Source organism: Myotis lucifugus, unplaced genomic scaffold (genome assembly GCF_000147115.1).
Source record: "Myotis lucifugus unplaced genomic scaffold, Myoluc2.0 scaffold_10, whole genome shotgun sequence".
Taxonomy (NCBI): Eukaryota; Metazoa; Chordata; class Mammalia; order Chiroptera; family Vespertilionidae; genus Myotis; species Myotis lucifugus.
Window position 1 is genome coordinate 11710828 of NW_005871058.1, and position 22087 is coordinate 11732914.

The 22087-nt window shown below is 39.6% G+C and overlaps 1 protein-coding gene across 4 annotated transcripts in view; it reads right to left on the bottom strand.

Annotated features, from left to right (window-relative positions):
* Nucleotides 1-22087, bottom strand: part of DUSP16 (dual specificity phosphatase 16) — a 118337-nt gene that overhangs the window by 58379 nt on the left and 37871 nt on the right. For all 4 annotated transcript variants that reach the window (XM_014451701.2, XM_023750039.1, XM_023750040.1 and 1 more), the window contains one exon: nt 17282-17382. The gene's annotated coding sequence lies outside the window, so the exon portion shown is untranslated. The remainder of the gene's footprint in view (nt 1-17281; nt 17383-22087) is intronic.

Consider the following 22087-nt stretch of genomic DNA (forward strand, 5'->3'; position numbering starts at 1 on the left):
CTAAACGCCAGGCTGCCATGAAGCTACAGATAAATAGCCACGTGTAAAGTAGAGGACAAAATGCTGAGACAACAAGCCCTCACGGAACACTCATGAGAATAAGGAACCCGGGAAGCAGAGGCTTGTTGGCTTCACTGGGTCACTGTGAGAATAGTGTGCAGAATAGTATTTTGTAAACTGTAACACTCACTAAACAGAAATAGCTCGAGCCCTGGTCAGTATGGCTCAGTTGGTTGGGCACTGTCCCGTGCACTGAAAGGTTGCCGGTTCAATTCCCTGGTGGGGGCACACACTCAGGATTGCAGGCTCGATCCCTGTTGGGGGGCGTGCAGGAGGCAGCCATCAATGATTTGCCTTCAGATCGATGTTTCTCCCTCTCCCTCTTCCTTCCTCTCTCTCTAAAAATCAATTAAAAAAATAATTGCATACAGGATTAATGGAGGAGTATGTTGTGGCTAATGCAGTGGTTCTGAACCTTGACTGCAAATTAAAATCACCTGGGGAACTCTTACTATCCTGATGTACTTCAGACCAATAAATTGGAATCTCTGAGGAGTGGGGCTCAGGCATCAGCATTTTTTAACAAACAGGTAGAGATGGATTCTTTACCTCCTCCCAAGGAAGGGTCACAATGGACAGGCCACTTGGAAGGCAAAGTTTAAGAGGAAGGAAAGGAAAAATTTGGCAACACACAATACTGTAATTCACCTGACCTGTATTTTGAGGTGTGTGTTTCATAAAAATCTGCTGGAAGTCTGGGGTTCTGAATACATGGTCACGTAATAGACAAAATTCTCAGTGTCACAGTTTCTTTAATTCCAATAATAATGAAGGCCCACAACAATCTGCTTATGACACCCAACAAAAGACCACAGGGTACGTTGGGGGCACAGAACCTCATTCCAGCCCAATAAAGCAGTTTATGGTTGAAGGAATCCAGTTTCTAATCTTTCTTCACTATTATTAAGATGTAGATGTAATCAGAAAAGACCTTTAAAGGTTGGCAGAAGACAAGATGGAGCCCAGTGCTCACCTGAGTATGGGTGCAAGTTAAACATCTCCACCCAGGAATTTCCCATTACTAAGGGCAAATCACCAGCACAAGGGCAGACGATCTTTTGTAATCCCTCCTTCTAATCTAGTCCTGTAAAAGTTCATTTAATAAACTGCTGATGGAAACCGAGATTTGGGCTCCCAGCCAAACATTCTATATTACATTCAATAAAGGACACCCTCACCCTTCTCAAGGTTGTACCTGCAATTACTTTTTTTTTTAAAGATGGCAGTCAACCAGAGCCAGGAGATTTTATTCAGAGTATACCTTATTAACACACAACAAAAGAAACAACAGACTAGAAAAGGCTCATCTGGGTTCTCCCCTGAACTGTGGGTCTAACTTGTGGCTTATTCACTTATACAACATTTTTTGAACATCTATTCTGTTGTTAAACCTTTTTGCTCAGACACCTTAGGAAATGACATTTGTACCCAAATATCTACAAGGCTCAGTATCTAAGTGCTCCAAGAGTGGGAAAGGTAAAGAATTTCTAGTGGTGATGTCTGGAAGTCAACAAGGAAGAAGTGAGAAATCTCACCAGCATATATTTACTCTGAATGCTCTGCTACCCTAAATCCTTAAGGTGCAGCTACACAATCTCTTTGTATTCACAAGTAGCCTCTGGCCAAGGGAAGTTTGGAAGGAGTGGGGACATCACTAGCCAGCAAACTCTCCTACAGGTTCTGAAGGCAACTTTTCAGCTGGTCCCTGGGAGCTGGCTGCTTCCCGCAGGAAACAGCACAGATTCATCTTCAGGAGGCAGGTAGGTTGCTGATTCTCCTTGTGGCACTTATTTCGCAGAGGAAAGCACAGAGAGGAAAGCCAGTTCATCTTCCTTGAGACCCCAGCTACATACAGTCTCCTACCCCCAAACAATCACAAACAGAAGGAAGAGAATAAAAGGGAGGCAGTTATCTGACAAGACTACACTGACATTATTTCTGCCCGATAGCATGGCCCACAAGCATAAACAGGAAAAACAAAACGAGGAACCTTTATTCAAATTGGTCCATTTTATTGCAAGGCCCAGCAAGGTAGGCAAAACATATGAGCTCTCAGGAGCTGGACAATCAATAATAGTTGTAAACAGAAGTTAGGTGTCTAGACTCATGCTTTTTAGTCTACAGACCACTTAGAGTGACAAAACTGCCTGCTCCACATCTTCCTAACAATTGCTTCTTGGACTACTAATGATCCACTACAAATCCAAGAGGAAGCAATGGCCAAGAAAGTTCTGCAGAGTGCTGCAGTGAGATATAGTGAGATCAAATTTAGATACAAGAGTACTGAAACCATGGGCACACAGAAACTTGAATAGGAATTTTGTAGCAGCATTATTTATAATGGCCCAAAAGTCCATCAACTGATGAATGGTTATGAAAAATGTGGTAGAGATCCATAAAATGAAATATTATTCAGCCATTAAAAGAAATGAATATTGATAAGTGCTACAACATCCCTAAACTTTGAAAACTAAGTAAAGGAAACCATACACAAAAGGCCACATAGTATATGAATTTGTATATATGAAATACCCAGAAAAGGCAAATCTATAGACAGAAAGTAGATTAGCGATTGCCAGAGGCTGTGGAGGAGGTGGGGGATGGTTGGGGAGTGACTGCTAATGTTTACAGGGTTTGCTTTGGAAATGATAAAAATGTTCTAGAGTTAGTGGGGATAACTGCACAGCTCTGTGAATATACTAAAAATTACTTATTAGTATACTTTAAAATAGCTGTGAATTATATCTCAGTTTCTTTAAAAGGGTAAATTTTATGGTATGTGAATTATATGCCATAAAGTTGTTATTAAAAAATACAGAGAGAAAAGCCAACAAAAACAAACAAATAAAAACCTCATAGACACAGACAACAGTATGGTGATTACCAGAGGGAAAGGGGGATGGGGGAGGTAGAAGAGGGTATATGGGGGATAAATGGTGAAGGAAGAAGACTTGGCTTAGGATGGTGAACACATAATATAATATAGGATGGTGAACACATAATATAATATACAGATGAAACCTATATAATTTTATTAACCAATGTCACCCCAATAAATTCAATAAAAAGAAAAACAAAGTACCAATTTACAATTCCACCATCTACACATCCTTGCTAACACTTGATATTTTCAAGGCGTTCTTGTTTTTTTATTGCATGTGTTTGTTTTAAAATACTAGCTTTTCTGGTCCATGTGTACTGGTAATTCACTATGGTTTTATTTGATGACTAATACATGGAGCACCTCTAGAAGCCTTTTTAAACCTTCCACATTTAGAGCTACAATTCACCTGGAATTTTTTTTCACTGATTTTAGAGAGAGCAAGGGGGAGAGAGGGAGGGAGGAAGGAAGAAAAAGAGGGAGGGAGAGAGAGAGAGGTGAGAGAGAAACACTGGTCGGTTGCCTTCCACACGCACCCCAACTAGGGATCAAACGGATATGTGATATGCCCTGACTAGGAATCAAACCTGACAACCTTTAGTGTATAGGACAACACTCCCACCAACTGAGCCACACCAGCCGCTGCTCACCTGGAATTTTTTGTGTGTATGATGTGAGGAAAGGCCAAAATTAGGGTGTTTTTTAAAATATAGATAGGCAATTGATTTAGGATCATTTATTAAAGATTTTTCTTTCCCCATTGCTGTATAAAGCCATCTTGTGTGTGTATGTATTTATATATTCACATAAATGTATATACTTAGATTTATTTATTTATGTATTTATATATTTATGTGTCTGTTTCTGGCCTCTATTCTATTCCATTGATCTATTTATTCTATACTGCATATCCAAAAGTGTAAGTCCTGCAATTTTGTTTTTCGTCAATATTATTACCTTGGATATTCTTGTCATTAGTATTGCCATATAAATTTTGGAATCAGTTCCTATAATGGTTTTGGACATCTTTCATTAGATTTAGTCATAGGTGTTAATATTATTAATTTCATTTTTTGGTTATTACTGTTATACAGAAATACAGATTTCTTAAATATTTACCTGGTATCTAAAAATAATACTAAACTTACTTTTTAAAAAGTATTATTTTTAATTTACATAAAGTAAAATTCATAGTTTTTTAATGTGAAGTGCTCCACCATGCCAAAAAATTCCCTCATGCCACTGCTTTGTAATCAAGACTTCTCCCCACCCTCAAACCCTGGCAAGCACTGACCTGTTCTCCATACCCATAGTTTGCCTTTCTAGAATATGACTTAAATTGAATCATTTAGTGCACAACCTTTTGAGAGTGGCTTCTTTCACTCAACATGATGCCTTTAGGATTCATCCATGTTGTTGCATGCATCAATAGTTTATGGAGATGTACCAGAGTTTGCATATTTACCATTGTAGGAAATTTGGGTTCTTTCTAGTTTTTGGTGATTATGTATAACGCTGCATAAACATTCGAGTACAGGTTTCTGTGTGAACAAAGATTTCCACTTTTCATAAGTAAGTAGGACTGATGAGTCATGTGTGCATGTACATTTATCTTTATGAGAAACTGCCAAACTGTTTTCCAAAGTAGTTGTACCATTTTGCACTCCCACCAGCAACATATGAAAGTTCCATCTGCTCTGCATCGTCACCAGATATTGGTATCATCTTTAGGAAATCCCTAGATTTGTTCATTAGGAGCTATTTATCATAAACAGATATTAGATTTTAACAAATGCTTAATCTGAATCCACTTTAATAGTCATATGGTTTTTCTACATTTTTACAATGAATTATATTAAATGCTTTTTTAATACTAACAAAACATAGATATATGCTCTATTTAATCAGAAGAATTTATTTACTTATTATTACACAAATTATAATCAAATCTTAAGTTACTCTAATCTGTATATATAAAAAACCCTAATGTGCAAATAGACCAAACAGGGGAACAACTGAACAACCGGTCACTATGATGTGCACTGACCACCAGGGGGCACGCGCGGAACATGGCTGGCGTCGGCCGTGGTGGGATGGTGAAGCAGGTGAGCGGGGGCACCAGACCAAGGCATGGTGCCAGTCACTGTCATCGGGGCAAGCCTCTGATGGTTACTGAAAATTCTTTGCTCCCACACGCCGCGGTCCCACCTGGTACTTGCACCTGCTGCCAGCACCGGCCCCAATCACACCCACTGCCAGTGCTGGAGCTGCCACTCACACCCACTGCCGGCGCCATCAGCAGGTGCAAGTGGCTGCCAGCCCTGATCGCCCCTCAGGATTTCTCCCCCTCCCCCTGATCCTGAGGGGCAATTGGGGCTGGCAGCTGCTTCTTGCACCTGCTGCTGACGATGGCCCAGCTCACACCCACTGCTCTACCAGCCCCAATCTCTCTGCGCTGTCAGCGGGTGTGAGCGGCGGGAGAGGGGCTGCTGGCAGACAGGGGACCGGGAGCCATGGCGGGAGGGTTTGGGAGGGAGTGCAGAAGATGGGCCGAGACCTGCCCCTGTGCCCACCGCAGCCTCGCGGCCCACAGTTCCTTTCAGGGTGCACGAATTCGTGCACTGGGCCCCTAGTAATAGATAAGAAGGTACACGGATAAATGAAGCCTAATGACATTCTAAAAGCTACCATCTAGCCAGAATTCTATGACCAGTGCAGTTACATTTCCTAACAAATATTTCTCTACCAAATACAAAGCAGATCAGAGAAATGGTGACCAAATCACAGTCCTAGAGCCATATGTACCATTCTAATGCTTAATATGTGGATTCTGAAGCATCCACAAGGAGAAAGAACTTCTATTACAAATGATATTGATGTTGTAATCACTGTAACATTATATATCTTCAGAAACCACAAATGAAATGAGAGTATTGAAATAAGTTATATTTCCCATGCAACATAAATAAATGGATAAATAATGAAAACATGATTTCTTTATATATTATAAATTTCTGAAATGCTACCATTTGGAAGGGAATCTTTATACCCTTTGAGAACGAGACATGAAAGAATTCTGGCCTGTAGTTATCAACCATATGTAGTTTATCTTTCCACTTTACCACTGTTCTGGTGGCTGTGTTTTTTCCCACAATTAAATTACAAACTGCAGGGATGGTGATGAGGAGCCCACTCAGGGCCTGGATAATCTTTCGCATTGAAATGATCATAATATCACCAAATGCATTTGAATCCTTGACTTGACTGTAAAATCTAGGTTAAGAGGGTTCTAAACATCATGGCAATGTCCCACAATGTAGCTCCCTAAGGTAGCCTTAGTCCAGTGATGGCAAACCTTTTGAGCTCGGCGTGTCAGCATTTTGAAAAACCCTAACTTAACTCTGGTGCCGTGTCACATATAGAAATTTTTTGATATTTGCAACCATAGTAAAACAAAGACTTATATTTTTGATATTTATTTTATATATTTAAATGCCATTGAACAAAGAAAAATCAACCAAAAAAATGTGTTCACGTGTCACCTCTGACACGCGTGTCATAGGTTCGCCATCACTGCCTTAGTCCCCTGGGTTACCTCCCCTGTTCACACACCCAACTGCATTTAGTATTTTGGCAAAAATATTTAGTATTTGGTAATGTTCCCTCAAGACCTGGCAACAGACCTGAAAGCAATGTAGATGTCACAGACAGCCAAGCACAAAGACAATACTAGACTAGACATATTGGGTTCTGTTACAAGATCTACCAATAACTCATTTTCTGAGTCACCATGTATATTCCTCACCCACTCCTATTTGGTTTACCGATTTTGCTTTGTTTACCTTATTACCTCATAGAGTTAGCATTAGAGCGTTCTAAGTTACAACACCATGTGACAATAACATAAAACTCCATATAAACTAGGACAAGCTCCCTAAAGATTGGTTACCTGTCAAACAGGATCTGTAAGATGCAAAAAAAATTAAAATATCAAATACATGAAACTAAAAGTAATTCTAAGCATATTATAGCAGAGTCCACAGTATCCTTCAACTTCAACCACCATAAGCACATTACTTCTTTCCTTTAATTACTACAATACATATCACCATGAAAACCATGGACAAAGATTGATTGGGTAATATTTCTTCTTTTATGTCAATTACAATTATTGTGAATTATTATTATTATTTTTAATCCTCACCTGAGGATATCTTATTCTATTGACTTAAGAGAGAGAGGAAGGGAGACAGAGAGAAAAATATCGCTGTGAGAGAGAAACATCCACCTGTTGCCTCCCATAAGTGCCCTAATCATGGACTGAATCCACAAACTGGGTATGTGCCCTGACCAGGAATCAAACTCACCACCTTTTGGTGTACAGGATCACACTCCTACCAACTGAGCCACCTGGCCAGGGCGACATTCAATATCATTTTATATTAGTGTCAAATATATAGCATAGTGATTAGACATTTATATAAAGTAATTCCCCCCTCTCCCATAAGTCTAGTACCCATCTGTCACCACATATACTTATTACAATATTATTTACTATACTCCCTATATTGTGCTTTATATTCTTGGAACTATTTTGTAACTACCAATTTGTATTTCTCAATCCCTTCACCTTTTTCACCAAGCCCCCCACCCCACCTCCCTCCTATCTGGCAACCATCAGTTTGTTCTCTGTATCTATGAGTCTGTTTCAGGATAATATTTATTTAAAGCTGGTATTTAACACAAAAATATAGCTGGTTTTACAAAAATAAAAGTGCACTGAATTTGAGCCGGTGTTCTGTTTGCCCTACATATTTAAAACAACAAATACACTATCCAATGAACTTTGACTTTTATTCCTCATGACTGTAAGTAGGTTAAAAAAAAAAAACTGCTATATATCTTCAGGGCAAAGTACAAGCTCTATTACTCCATGACAGACCCAGTGAAGGACTTGTGTATACCAGCAGTTGAAGAATTAACCTTTCAGCCCAGGATTTGAAGGCGATAACAAGAGAAAAATGAGTAAGATTGAAAGGTCCATCAGAGCTTTGGTGGAGTGCTTCTTACTAGCCATAAAAAGATTTCTCAGTCTGCAGGCCAGATATAACCAAAATTCCAAAGAAATTTTAGATGCTAGAGATTAGTGGGTAAAAGGTAATACTCTCAAAACTCAACATTTTGAGCTACAAGATACCTCAGTTATCATCTTATCCACCCCCCTAGTTTTGTTGGTAATGAGGAGGAGAGGAAGAGGAGACTGAATATGAGGCCTCAAATTCTCTTTGGAGTACAAAATCCTCAACTAAGCAAGTTGAACGGGTAAGGACGAGATGGGAGAGGCTACTCTCGTGTCAGTAGATCCATTTACTCCATTTTTTATCCCTGCACTATATCACACCTGATCCGTGAGACTTCTAACTTGCTATTCATATTATAAAAAGAAAATGGCATCTTACAACTCAGTAACAAAAAATCAAATAACCCAATTGAAAAATGGGCAAAGGGCTTAAACACTTCTCCAAAGATGATATACAAATGGACAAGAATATGAAAATATGCTTATCATCACTAATCATCAGAGAAAGGCAAATCAAAACCACAATGAGGTATCACCTCATACCTGTTAGAATGGCTATTATTAAAAACACACAAACAGCCCTAGCCAGGTGGCTCACTTGGTTGGAGTGTCATCCCATACACCAAAAGGTCGTGGGTTCCATTGCTGGTCAGGGCACATACCTAAGTTGCAGGTTTGATCCCTAGTCAGTGCATGTACGTGAGGCAACCAACAGATGTTTTTCTCTCTCCCTTTTTTTTCTCTCTCTCTTTCTCCTTCTTCTCTAAAATCAATAAAAGCATATCCTTGGGCGAGGATTACAAAACAAACAAACAAAACACAGCCTACAAACTAGCAAATGTTGGCAAGGATGTGGGGAAACTGGAACTTTTGTACACTGTTGGTGGGAATATAAAATGGTACAACTACTATACAAAACAGTATTGCAGTTCATAAAAAAATTAAAAATAGAACTACCATATAATCCAGCTATTCCACTTCTGGGTGTATACCCAAAAGAATTGAAAGCAAGGTCTCCAAAAGGTATCTGCATACCTGTGTTCATTTATTCACAATAGCCAAATGTCCATCAACAGATGAATAAACAAAATGTGATTATATATAGAAAAATACAATATTATTCAGCTTGAAAAGGACAGAACTCCTGTCACACGAAACAACATGGATGAACCCTGAGGACATTAGAGTAAGTAAAATGGATCACACAAAGACACTTGCGGAATTCCACTTACATAAGGTATCTAAAACAGTCAAACTCATAGAAACAGAATGTAGAATGGTGGTTAACGGGTTGGGGGGAGGGAGAAAAGGGGATTTGTTGTTTAACGCATACAGAGCTTCAGATATGCAAGATGAAAAAGTTCGAAAAATCTGCTTAACAACAATGTGAGTACAGTTAACACTAGTGAACTGTACACATAAAAATGATTAAAATGGTAAAATTTACATTATTGGTTTTTACCACAATACAGTATTTTTTAAATTAAAGAAAGAAAACGGCAATAGGTCTCTTACTTTTTCTTCCTGTCCCTCCTAACCTTTCATACTCTTTGAAGAGCCGAGTGCTCCAGGACAGTCTTCCTGCTCCCAAACTACCCCGCAGAAGCAGCCAGCTAGCACACTGCTCTTAGAGTAAGCAACAAAGGTCTGTCATCACCAGAGAGAAGGTGAAACGGCCAGAAGAGGACTTTATCCCTCAGCCTAGGAGAGTGGAGACTGGTGCGCTGGACCCCCAGTTGAAGAACCTCAAGGGTAAAGAGTAAGGAGTCTTTTTCGGCAATTTGTTTAAACCAGTAAAGAGATGTTGGCAGCAATAAGCTCCTGATGACGAAGGTGGCATGCTTTAGTTCTTTGCATCCCTTCTAATACCTCACTCTTAGAGAAGTCCCTCAGTAAATACTTGCTCATGGTGATTATAATGACATGCTGATAACCAGCTGCAAAAAGAAGGAATTTTTGGTCCAGGAAAAAAGCTTACTAGACACAGAACCAAAGTGCTTATTTTAATGACTGAATCAAGATCATTTCTATAATAAAAATCTCTACTAATTTCAAATAACTTTTATTTAAAACTTGTGTAAAACTTTTTTCCTGCCAAATGGATATTATCCTGCCTCACACTTAGTACTTGGAAATCTCCGCGCCCCCCCCCCACAGTGTATCTCCTTAAACTCATATTACATTAATTGCATTCTATAATGAGATAGCCACTGGCAGCATCTAAGATCCTGCCACACAGTTCATTCATTTGCCAGAAAAAAACACTTGAGTCTGTCTTTTAGTTGGGACTATAGACAAGAGAAGAAGGGGTTTTCCGTTGTACATAATTTTTATTGTTGGTTATAAAATAAAAGCTATAAAATCAAGCTTCCTGAATATTTACATTAACAAGGCTCTTAGTCATTCACTTAATGAAAAATGAAAACAATTGTTTTAGTTACATACTTAAAAGGGTTTCAGTAGAAGGAAAGTTTTTAACTGATATTTGGATATTCTTTGGTAATGAAATTAGACACTGCCCTAAGGTGTTTAAAACAGCTGTTAAATCCATATACATACATGCATTTTATTCTTAAAAATGCACCCCAAATTGGGGGGGGGGGCCAGATACATTCTGGCCCTTTAAGAAGTGCCACAGTTAATAATGTTTATCTCCAGCATCTCCCAATGCTGTAAACCACAAATAAAATGCAGTGTGATCCTTCCATAAGATTTTTGTTGAATAGAAAGTTAACACTGTTTAAGTTAATGTTTTAACAACCTTCTTTAAAAGCTTTGTAATTTGTTTAAGTGGGAATATGATTTTCAACTCACTGTATATCTAAATTCATGTAATCTTGACAGAATTCTATGAGGAACCAGATCATTGCTTTCTTTGTAGCACAAGGAGAATCCCATTTTAAGGTTCTGCCTCATTCAAGTAAAGTTTAGTTGCTACAGTGCATGAAAGGAATCATTTTCCTTTAGTTGTCCTTTCATTTTATCTGGGGCAAATATGCACTGTGAACACTGTGAACAAATAAGAGCAAACGCCACAAGGGATGTTCTGCCAGGCTTTTCACAATAGTGCTTAAAATGCCTCCTCTGTTGGGACAGGGGGCATTTTCTCAGAACACTGTATTAAGGGTATTTTGATTATACACACATATGTACATGGTCCCATATCAAAATAAAAATAAAAATGCAATTCATTTTCCACTTTCAGTGAAAATTTAGGACAGAATATGAGTAACTGTCAAAAAGCCAAAACCTAATTCTATTTTAAACCTTCTATACCATCAAGCTCTTTATTAAAGATACTACTCAGCTATCAAGGCGACGAAGAAACTAGTCCTTAGTTCATCCTGGCTTGATGCCTGTGTTGGTGGCCAGAGCCATTTCATGCCTGGGGCACTAAAATAAATTAATTAAAAAATTAAAAATAGCTCAGCTGGCGTGGCTCAGTTGCTGAGCATCGACCTATGAACCAGGAGTCTTGATTCCAGGTCAGGGCACATGCCCGGGTTGCAAGCTCAATCCCCAGTGGGGTGTGCAGGAGGCAGCCAATCAATGATTCTCTCTCATCATTGATGTTTCTCTTTCTCTCTCTCTCTCTCTCTCTCTCTCTCTCTCTCTCTCTCTCTCTCTCTCCTTTCCTCTCTGAAATCAATAAAAATATATTTTTTAAATTAAAAATGAAAAAGATAAAAATATGAATGAAAACACCATATATTTTCATATCCTCTCTCTAAACCTGTCCAATTTTTTAATTAAAAAAAAAGATAACATGCCGAAACCGGTTTGGCTCAGTGGATAGAGCGTCGGCCTGCGGACTGAAAGGCCCCAGGTTCGATTCCGGTCAAGGGCATGTACCTGGGTTGCGGGCACATCCCCAGTGGGAGATGTGCAGGAGGCAGCTGATCGATGTTTCTCTCTCATCGATGTTTCTAACTCTCTATCTCTCTCCCTTCCTCTCTGTAAAAAATCAATAAAATATATATTAAAAAAATAAAAATAAATAAAAATAAAAAAAAGATAACATAAAATGGTCAAAAGACAGGGAAAAAAGAAGAAACAAGAGTTTTAGAACTGGAAGTTACCTCAGAGATGATCTAATACAATATTCTTATTTCACAGTTGAGAAAACTGAGACCTAACTGTCTCTAAATTAGCTCTGCAACTAATTGGGATACAGGTCTGTATAATCTCCCACCAAAATAAGAAAGAAAATGGATATGGCCTTGTTTTGGGGGAACACTTAAAACAGTCTCCAGGCTAAAGAAAAGTTGTTTTAGCAAATTACTTAACAGTGTTTGTGCTTCCCTTTCTGCATATTTGTGACACACACTTAGCCAGCACCCATCTAACTTCCCTTCTAACTCGCTAACTGAATCTGATTTTCCTGGGATACAAGCGACGTAAGCCCAGGAAATGATCCATGACTCGCGTTACACCAACCAGGGTCACCCCATTCCCCTTAGCCATACACTCACTTCTCTGGTCTTTCCTGTGGGTGGGGGCAGTCTTTGAAACAGCTCAAGCAAATGACACTAAAGAAAAAATTGAATGGACGCTTCTGAGAAAGATCTTGTTCTCTGTTAGGGAAGCACAGGAGGAAGGATTGCTTGATCTGTCTGTCCCCTTCCTCCTCCTTGCCGTGAAAAGGGATGTGATACCTAAGGGTGAGGCAGCCAGTTTGTGAGCTGGTGGCAGTAAGTGGACACACACAGGATGGCAGAATCAAAGCCTGCAGAGACCGTGGAGACACTGCTGAGCAGCCGGACCAACCATGAGACAACCTACCCCTCAACTTCTCTGAACTGCGTCAACAACTCATGGTTTAATCCTCTGTTGGTGGCTTTCTGCTAATTACAGGTGAAAACAGTCCAGAATTTAAAAAAAAAAAATTCTGTGGCATGCTATGACTGTCTATAGTCCTGTCCTGCCCAATCTCATTCCCACTATACACACACACTGTTTATACTTACATGCAACTAAAAAGTGACAGGACTGTATTCTCCTGCACAGTTAACAGAGATCAGTTTAAATACTTAATAGTGAGTACCTCAACTGTATAAACCTAGTAACATAAATGTCATCAATAGAGAAAACATTAGGGAAAAACATCATTTAGAATCATGTTTGTTTTTGATTACTGGCTTTGATCATTCTTTCTGGCATCTCAAATCCTTTATGGAATTAAGTACCACATAAATAACAAAACTGATAAATGATATCTTTTTTAACTAAACTCTTTAATCATAACTGTCTGTTAGTAAAAAATAAGTGTTAAAATTTCATTCTTGAATTTACAGCCACAAACCTGGCCCAGTCAATATTTTCACATATTGATGCTTATAACCAAAGCTTAGAGATCGACCTGCACTACACCAAACTCATGTCACTGCTGTCTTCTCCCATTGGTTATAATAACAAGTTGAATATTGGCAAGACATTAAAAGTCAGGCTATCCAGTACCATTTTTTATTTCTTTATTTTTAATTAATATTTTTAATTTTATTTTTTCCATTACCATTTTCCAGTACCATTATTTAAATAGTTATTTGAACCATATTTTGATGGAAATCTTTCAAATAATGTTCATCTCCATGACTCCTGTCACACCCATCTTTGAACTTCCCCAGACCTCATTCTTCCGGTATCCAGCACCTGGGAGAGCCCAGCTCACCCATCTTCCTCTCTGCCCTCAATGCTTATCTCCACTCTGTCCACAGCCCCGTTCTGCCTAGAGCTGCTCCCATGAAGACTGCCGTCTACTCCATTTCCCCCTCTTTCACAATTTCTTCTTCCTAACCTCATGTGTCTTGTCATCCCTCAGCTTCCTCAGAGAAAAAAGGTCAACAGCTTCCCCAGTTGGAAGGAACAAACAAGTGCCATGAGCATCCCTGCTTCTCTCAAGTATGTTAGCATCACTCCCCTGCTGTCACTCAAAGCAAAAATGGCTGTGTAGTCCTGATATAAACTAGTATGAACACTGTATTTTGTACATATATGTGGGCTCAGTGCTTTTATCGTTTAAAAACACAGGGAGAGAAAATACTCATTTTTTTGTTAAGTTGTAGTAAAGTGCTTTTACCAACGATTCCCGTGTATATCTTCTATCCCACCACTCACTCATGCTGTATGACCTTCACCCCATATGGTCTCGGGGTCACCCACACACTAGCATATTCCCGTCTTCCTTGATAATTAACCAGTTAAAATTGAAACATTACTTTACTGATATAGACGTCTGTATTAGGCTGCTCTAAAAATATATTATGACACTGCAATAGTTTATATCATCATTTTCAAAGGGTGATCGAGAGACACCTGGTAAGAGGTCCTTGAGGCCATTTTAGGGAATCCATAAGGTAAAAATTAGTTTTAATAATACAAAGACGTTACTTGCCTTTTTCACTCTCATTATCTCATGAGGGTACAACAATGAATCCAGAGGATACATGATGATAATGTATCACTCTGGCAGCTAATAAAACATATGCTTGTATATATTCTTCTGTTTCTTAGAATTTTCTAAGGTAGCAAATTTCAAGTATAAATGTGCATTTTTAAAAGAATTTAACTCAGTGTATTCTCAGTACTTCTATTTCCTAGGCATAGCAATCTTTGACAATATCTGCTATATATAACTTCATTACTCATTATCATCAAATGAATCCATTGAGTTTAAAGAAAAAGAAAAGGGTGCAGGTTCGATTCCTGTGAGGGCACATAACTAGGATGCAGGTTTGATCCCCCACCATGGCACATAAAGGAAGGCAACAGATCAATGTTTCTCTCTCTAAAATCAATAAGCATGTCTTCAGGTGAGGATTTAAAAAGAAAAAGAAAAAGAAACTGAATATTTTAATAATTGACATGATGAGCTCTTTAAAAGCAAAAGACTGTTTTCAAATTAGAAATGAAGAAGCCACTGAAGCATCATACAAGGTAAATTATCCGACTGCACTGGAGCCACACAATAGCTGAGAAACTAATAAAGCTTTGTATGACTAACACTGCTGAATGTCTGCTGGATGAAAAATCAGTAAAAGAAATCATGGCAATGCCACTTATCATTGATGCAGTATCTCATCAAATTAAATACTTTACTGCTAACTGCCTTAAGGATAGTACTTTTGCTTTATAAATGGACAAAGCCATAGATGTGGGGGGACTTACAGTTTTGTTTTTATTATGCCAGTATCCAAGCCAACTAACCATAAAAGAAGGTCTTCCTTTATGTGAATGCTTGGCAACAAATACCAGTGCTGCTGAATTACTCAAAGTATTAAATAACTTTCTGAATCTCATGATTTATCCTGAAACAACATGTTGATATCTGCTCTAATGGTACAAAAGCAATGGTGGACAAAATACAGGCACTTTCATAAATCAAAGCAGGAATAACAAAACTGTACCAGTAATAATTATATTTCCCACTGTCTATCAACCATTTTTTAAAAACCAGGTCATCTTAACAATGTTTTTGATAAAGTAAAAGTGATAAATTTTATTAAATCATAATCGTGAGAACTTGGTCTTTTTAACATTCTGTGTGATGTAATGGGAGGTACACACAAAAATCGCTTCTGCTACATACCTAATACAATAGCTGTCTTAAGGAAACGTATGTATGCAAATTGAGTTGTGAACTAAACTACACACTTTTTTCATAGAATACTATTTTTGCTTAAGAGAATGATTGGAAGACACATTATAGTTTATTCAGACTCAGGTATTTGGCAAACATTTTTCTCTAAAATGAATAAAGTGAGCCTGACACTTCAAAGAAAAACTGACGATATCTATTGCCAATGATAGAATTTGAGCTTTTGAGAAAAAGAATGGAATTTTGGAAAACTTGAACTCAACACAAAACTCTTGACTGCTTCGCAATTCTTAAAGACTATTTTACTAAATTAATGGTCATATTAATGAATGTAATTTGTTAAATATTGTATAAGCAAATAAGTCGGCATTTGAAAGATCTGCACAACTCAGTAAACCATTCTTTTTTCAAATGACCAATGTCTAATGTTATAGAGTCACATACACATCAAAGATTCAATACATTTTTAATGTTACAGAGCACAAAAATTTCACTGATATAGTTTCAAATTTAACATTGCAACGAATCTTTAAGAATCTATCACAATTACATGAAAAGACACTGAAATACTCCATGCACCCTTTTTCAACTATGTATCTGTGTATAGCTGGGTTTTCTTTATATACTTCAAACAAACAACATATATAGCAGACTGAATATAAAAGCAGTATTGAAAATCCATGTCTTCTATTAAGCAGTGCATTAAAGCTAGTGGCAAAATGTTTGGCAATGTCACACTTCTCATTATATTTTTTGTTTTGAAATACTTTCTTCATAAACGTATGTTATTTATGTTAACCTTTAATGAATGTATTATTTTTAAACTCAACACTTTAAACATTTCTCAGTGTGTTATATATTGATAGACATAGTCCACATAAACAAACATCTTTGGGGTCCTCAATAATTTTTAAGAGCACCAAAATGTTTGAAAACTGCTGGTTAAAGAAGAGCATTTGTAAATATCCTATATAATAAAGAGGTGATATGCAAATTGACCGTCGTGCCCTCACAAAGATGGCTGCCTATGACCAGGCTGGCAGGGGGGTTAGTGAGGGATGACCAAACAACTGAACAAGCAGGCTGCATGTGGTGACCAGGCTGGCAGGGGGGTTAGTGAGGGACAACCAAACGATTGAACAAGCAGGCTGCGTGGGGCAACCAGGCCGGCAATTGGGTTAGTGAGGGATGACCAAACAACTGAACAGCAGGCTGCGTGGGGCAACCAGGACAGCAGGGTGGCCATGGGGGACAACCAGGCTGGCAGAGGGGGGCAGTTGGGGATGACCAGGCTGGCAGGGGGGAGGGGGTGCAGTTGGGGGCGACCAGGCCGGTGGGGAGGGAAGTTGGGGGTGACCAGGCCAGCAGGGGGGGGTGCAGTTGGGGGTGACCAGGCCACTGGGGGGGCCGTTGGGGGCGATTAGGCTGGCAGGGGGGGCAGTGAGGGGCAACTAGGCCAGCGGGGGGGCAGTTAGGGGTGACCAGGCAGGCAGGCAGGTAAGTGATTAGGAGCCAGCGATCCAGGATTGTGAGAGGGATGTCCCACTGCCGACATCCCCCGAGGGGTCCCAGATTGAAGAGGGTGCAGGCCAGGCTGAGGAGACCCCTCCCCCATGCACGAATTTCGTGCACCAGGCCTCTAGTGTATATATAAGAAAATAGGTACCTGAAATGAATCAGATGACTTCGGCTCCAGTTCTAGCAGTTCTTACTTGCTTTGAGATTTGAATAAATCACTTAGTTTCTCTAAGATCTTAGTTTCCTCATCTGTAAATGGATAAAAGACAAAATATGAAAAAGCAATTAATAACCTACAGGTATATATTACAAGGTCACAAAGTTAAAAGTTTTAAACAGTTTTTCTGACCATATTTTTATAAAATTGTCCCTTAAAATTATTACTAAAAGCAAAACATAGAAAATGCAAAGTGGAGATTTTTGATTAACCAATTAGCTCAAATGTCCAACTACATAATTTTATCATATTAGAGTTCTTCCCCTAGTTATAATTGGTAATGTATAGTTTAACTATATAGCTAAACTAATTATGATTATTTCCAAATATACACAAAGTACAAAAAATACTAATAAACCCCAAGGTACCCATTACCCAGTAATAAAAAAATTTGTCAATATTGTTTTATTTCCCATTTCTGTGTTTGTGCCCATCCTAAAGTTTTTTAAAACAAATATTAGTCATGATTTTACTTTACCTATAAATACTTCCACATGTACCTTTAAAATATGAGACTTTCTTAATATCACTATAATGCCACTAATATGGATAAAAACTTTAGTTAATAATTCTTAAATACCACCTAATACACACTCCATGTTATAATTTCCTCACTGTCTCCAAAAAAAATCTTTGTTAGTTTTTAGTTGGTTTGTATCATTAAAATGATTCTTACCAGTTCATTTTTAAGAAACACAAAATTTTTAGTAAACGCTAAGAAGAAAGAGAAAATAATACCATGCTTAATATGCCATGTGCAGTTTACAAAACAAAGTCAAGAACTATCTTCTTGAAGAATGTGCTTCTCCCTCAACCAAACAACAGACAAAAATAAAAGAAACCCACGACAATATAGGCCATACTGGTGACACTTCAGTATTCTGAGAAGTAACAAGAAAAGGACACAGATCAGCTGCTCAGGAAGAGACAGTTGATAGGAAACAACCACCTGCATTTTGGAAAAGATGAGGTCAGGTCAGTCACAGGATCAGGCAAGCTGGAGGTCAGGGTCCAGGTTCCAGAGTGAGCATACTGCTCCAACAAGTCAGGTAGGTGCCCAGGGCTGTAAGGCAACCAACCCTCTCCAGGTTTCAACTCAAAACTCAAAAACCAGTGCTTTAAAAGCTAGAGTTGTAATGAAACCAGGATCAAAAGTAACAGTTGTGAGAATTAATTTAATTTACTCAGCAAACATTCATCAAAAGCCCACTCTACCAGGTTATCCTAAAATGAGTTGTCTTTTTGTTTTTTTAATCCTCACCCGAGAATTGTTTATTGATTTTAAAGAGAGAGGAAGGGAAATAGAAAAACATCGATGTGAGAGGTAAACATTGATCCCGTATGTGCCCAGACGGGGGATGGAACCCCACAACCTAGGTATGTGCCCTGACCAGGAATTGAACCCACAACCTCATGGTGTATGGGATGGCACTCCAACCAACGGAGTCACCTGGCCAGGGCTGGTATTTTTAAATGTACACAGCAAACAATAAATAGCATATACTTCTCTACATATGTCTTTCCACATTAATCTTAAGGGGAAGAATGAAGATATTTAATATTAATTACCTTGCCATTTACCATTACAATTTATAGGGCAGCTTTTTTCTGAAAATCACAGTTTGTCCCACTTCTCACCCAGACACTGAGACAAATCTGAATTTTACTGTTCTTCCCAAATATTTCTGAAGAGCACCTTAGCTTTTATCACATTAGCTTTTATCACACACATCACAGACCCCTAGCATTTATATCTACAATCCTTTTCTAAATGGAGTATTTCGTTTAGAAGAAAACCAAGGGAATGCTAAAGAATTTCCTACCTCCTTTGAAAACTTTCTTTTTCATAGCTTACCCAAGTGCATCAGAATATACTGGAGATGAAAACTGCATATAGAAAACTTTTTTGAAAGATTTGGTTCCATAGATACACACACAATATAAATCCTTTTTTTAATCCCTTACCTCAATTTCACCTATAATTTTTTTATGTTTAAAAGTCCAGAAAGAGTGAAGCGGAGGAAACATATTTCTTTAAGAATGCTCAAGAAGTACTTCATAAATGTGTCCAAAAGCAAGAAATAGTTGTTAAAAAATTTTTAATTGACACTGTAAAGGGCATCTTCTAAACAACAAAACCCAGCAGTCAGGTCCTGCAGTAAGAACCTAGACTTCCCCATGTCAGAACTGACACTTTGCTTCAGGTTACTACTATTTGTAGAGAGTAAAAATCCCAAGTTTAAGAAAGTATTTCCAATGAGACCATTAACTTCCCTACAAATCTTTAAGGAGATATAATTAAGCACATGAAACACAACACAGTCCAAATTTACTTTTCGATTCCTATACCATGTGGACAAGACCCAGAGAGGATTCGCCCTTTTTACCCTTCTGGTAATAAAGCTGAATAGCTTACTTATGCGGTCGGTACTTCTTTTGTTTCCCGGGGCTGCCATACAAGGTCCCATCAAAACAAACCTGTCCTTGGAATTTAACCCCCCCTTTAAAACCTTCCTAGGGGCCCGGGGGCACATTTGTGCCCTGGGGGGGGGGGGGGGTGTCCCTCAGCCCAGCCTGCACCCTCTCGCAGTCCGGGACCCCTTGGGCGAAGTCCGACTGCTGGCTTAGGCCCACTCCCGCGGGGTCCTTAGTGCTGCTGTGGAGGTGGGAGAGGCTCCCCTCACCGCCACTGCGCTCGCCAGCCATGAGCCCGGCTCCCCGGCTGAATGGCACTCCCATTGTGGGAGTGCACTGACCACCAGGGGGCAGCTCCTGCATTAAGCATCTGCCATATGGTGGTCAGTGCACGTCATAGCGACTGGTCATTCCACTGTTCGGTCGTTTTGCATATTAGGGTTTTATTATATAGGATTGTGACATTGATCCTTAATGGAGGATCTAACCTAAGTACACAGCCCAATACACCACACCCCTAAGTAAAATTTAAACAATTGATATTAACCTCACACAAAAACATGAGACTTGTAGCAAATGCAGCAAAAAAAAAGTACATAAATTGTTGATGAGGAATTAAAAACTCAAAGCTTATGTGCTTCAATCTAAAAAACATTATGTAGGTTTCATTTTTAAAAATTGGTAAAGATGAAGTTAATGTGTAGACTTTTATTCAAATTGGTTTGGATGGCAATAAATATTAAGTTATATCGTTAACATTATTTATCAGGATATGATGGGCAAATAGGTTATTCACAGAGTAAGTGGGACTGCAACTAGCCCTCTATAATTCCCTGACCCTGATTATCTTCACAAAACATCACCACTTGACATTAGCTTTTCCATGTAATGTTTACTTGTTTGCTGTCCTCCCATCTTCTCCCACTAGAAAGTAAGTTCCATAAGGGCAAAAAAATTGTCCTTTTTCCACTCTATGCCCAATTCCTAGAACAGTGTCTGGCACATAATAGATAAATCTGCTGAGAGACCGCTTCCGGTTTCAGCACCCGGAACCACCGCCTCTAGGGATGGACGGATTCTCTGCCCTTAAGAACTTCATTGTCGAAGGAGGAACCAAGATGGCGGCATAGAAAAACACCGGGAATTGCTGCCTCCGACAACAACTTCAAAAATACAACTAAAAGGGAGAACGGTCATCATCCAGAACCACAGGAAGGCTGGCTGAGTGGAAACTCTACAACTAGAAGGAAAGAGAAGAGCACACAGACTCAGAGGAACTACGAAAGTGAAGTGCAGAGGTACGGAGGCTCCGGCGCGCGCGGAAAGGGGCGGGCACCTGAGGACGCGGCTGTCTTTTTGAATCGGGAGGGAGTCACAAGCTCCCGACTGCTCTGAACTCCGGTTCCGGGAAATCTCTGGGGTCCCAGGACTCATACGGGGAGAAACTGGACAGTCTGGCAGCAGGCAGAACTCGGAACTTGAGGACGGCTTTCCCTCAGAGGTGCTGGCAGCAATTACCAGGACACTGAGACGGGCGGCCCCTTAGGGCAGGGCTGAGAATCAGCCATAGCTGCTTGCTCCGCCCTGTTGATTCCGAGACCCCCGCCCCTTCCAGGCTGCTGCAAAGCCTTTTGCATATGAATGCCCGGGTCCTTTGCAAACTGACAATTACCTAACAAATTGCAGCTGGGCCAGACAGACCCAGAACTTCCAAGAGAAGGCCCAAGGCCCCACAGCAACTTGCATTGCTTCTCAGCTGGGCCTCATCTGGGCACCCCCAAACCCCAAAAAAAGGAAGGGGAATCTGCATATCTCTTCGTAGCTCCTGCTGGGTAACCTCAGGAAGAGGCTTAATTAGCACCTACTTAGATCCAAGAGCCAGTGTATCCAGTGGTCAGAGTGGGACCACCCAGATTATAACTCCTCAAATTCATAAGGAACACACTCAGGGGGCAGACTCAGTGAGCACCAAAGCCCCACTGAAGCAAGTCTTGCCCCAGAAGGGTGTCTTCAGGACAGAAGTTCTCCCACTGCAGACAGAGCTGTTTCTCACTCCAATTGGCCTGGAGGTCAATTCCTCCCAGTGACACCTAAAACAACCAAGGCATAACTACAACAAGACTGTGCACAAAGCCCACAAGGGGGTGCACCAAGAGTGTCCACCTCAGGTAACTGGGGAGGCTGAGCCACTGGGCCCTGTAGGACACCTAGCACACAAAACCACTCTCCAACACAGGGAAGCAGACAAAATGGGAAGACAAAGAAACAGGTCACAAATGACAGAAATTGAGGGAAAGCAAACGACTGGATATAGAGTTCAAA